The 1,757-nt window shown below is 43.5% G+C and overlaps 1 protein-coding gene across 1 annotated transcript in view; it reads left to right on the top strand.

The window, feature by feature from the left end:
- Positions 1 to 1,389: 1,389 nt before the first annotated feature.
- amot (angiomotin) overlaps positions 1,390 to 1,757 on the top strand; it is a 79,086-nt gene continuing 78,718 nt past the window's right edge. The window contains exon 1 of the mRNA XM_037688157.1: positions 1,390 to 1,583. The gene's annotated coding sequence lies outside the window, so the exon portion shown is untranslated. The remainder of the gene's footprint in view (positions 1,584 to 1,757) is intronic.

Genomic DNA, 1,757 nt, shown 5'->3' with positions numbered 1-1,757 from the left:
TTCTGCAGCTGTGCAGCCTTCACCACTCTCTGCAGAGCTTTTCTTTCTGCAGCTGTGCAGCCTTCACCACTCTCTGCAGAGCTTTTCTTTCCTTGTATAACAAGCGACATGCACATCAGATGACTTTTGGTGTACAAGTCTCTTATCGGCCTGCTTCCACATTATTTATATACTTTTACTGGAAGAACGGACCGTAGTTGTCTCGCGCTCTAAGGACTGTTTGCATCTTTTTGTTACTCGTGTGCGAACAGAAAAGGAAAGAAAGTGTTTAGCTTCTGCCCCTCAGCTTGGAATGCCTTGCAAGCTGAATCCAAATGTCAGAACTTTATTTTATGTGCTTTTTGCAAACTTTTACAAAACCGACAATGGATATCTTGTCAACAGTGCCTGTGTTTTAGATCTTAAATTGTCTTAAATTAATATTATTACAATTATTGCACTTTACTGTTATATTGTCTGTTTTTATATATTTCTGAAGTCCTGTTCTGATCGTTGCTCGTTTGATTTTATGACGGGTCTCTGCCTTTTCTTGGCCAGCTCACCCAATCTTGATCTCAGTGTTTTGTTTTTTTAATCTGGTTAAGTAAAGGTTTGATAAATAAAAAAAGTAGAAAAGTGTTAGTTAAAAGTGGAAATTATAATGTACAAGTTGAAAAAGACTGGTTAAAAAATATCAGAAAGCTGCACTGAAGCTAAAAGTAGCTAAAGGATGGCTATAATGGTGAACGGGCTGTCTAGAAATTAAAAGTAGCTAAATGCTAACTGAAAGAAACAAGAAGCTGCGCCTAGACCCCAAACGTATCGAGTGTTGGCTAAAACAGCAACATTCTAGCTAAAAGTAGCTAAAGGTTAGCTAAAAGGAAAACAAGAAAAGAAAGCACATTTCTCCCCAGTGAGCTGAGTGTTATGTTAAATTGTCCAAAGTATTCAAAAATAGTTCGATATGATGCGGTCTAAAGAGCAACAGTGTGATGTAAGCCCTTTGTTACGTTAATACTCCGTGGACCTGAACGTGGACACGCTCGTGCAATGTAACGGTCACCGTTTCTGTATTTTCCGACAGCGCTTGAACGCAGCGCGACGGCTCGAACGTTACAAAGTTCTTTTGTCCGTTTCTGCAGGTTTTATTAAAAACAGGAGAAAGAACTGATTTTATTCTTGTTCTTCTAACAGGACGATTCAAAACACGTTAAACTGAGTTGATGTTGGCAATAAACGGAACTTTATTCTGTAAACTTAACGTTAAACCTTGTGTAAGGAGGAGGCCGAACACAAGAACTTTCTTTCGGTTTGTTTCCATTAGAGGGGGGGGGGGGGGAATTCCTCTGGAGCTGGGGGGGAGGGGGTGAGGGGGGACTTCCTACTTCCTCCCATCCTCCTCCTGCAGCTAAAACCAAGATTTACGGGGAGAACTGGACTCTGCGGCCACAGAGCCCAAGTTGTTCTCGAACACTTTTCCCGGGAGTTCTGGAGACACGGAGGAGGCGAAGTCCCCGGAACCATCGACCGGAGCGGCGGGAACGGAAAGGAAGACATGTTGGATTGAGTTCGGACCGGGAACATCAACGGAAGAACCGCAGAAGGTAAAGTGTTGCGTTTACTGACATCCACGTCTGTGGCCGTTGGTTAGCCCGCTGAGCTAACAGTTCCCTGCAGAGTCCGTGAAGCAGCATGTTGTCCCTGAACGAGTCTTGGAGTCTCAGTGGGACTCAGTTGTCCCTGAACGAGTCCTGGAGTCTCAGTGGGACTCAGTTGTC

This window comes from Nematolebias whitei, chromosome 14 (genome assembly GCF_014905685.2).
Source record: "Nematolebias whitei isolate Nwh7 chromosome 14, NemWhi1, whole genome shotgun sequence".
Lineage (NCBI taxonomy): Eukaryota > Metazoa > Chordata > Actinopteri > Cyprinodontiformes > Rivulidae > Nematolebias > Nematolebias whitei.
The sequence above is the reverse complement of the archived record's forward strand: the minus strand, read 5'-3'. Positions and strand labels throughout refer to the sequence as shown.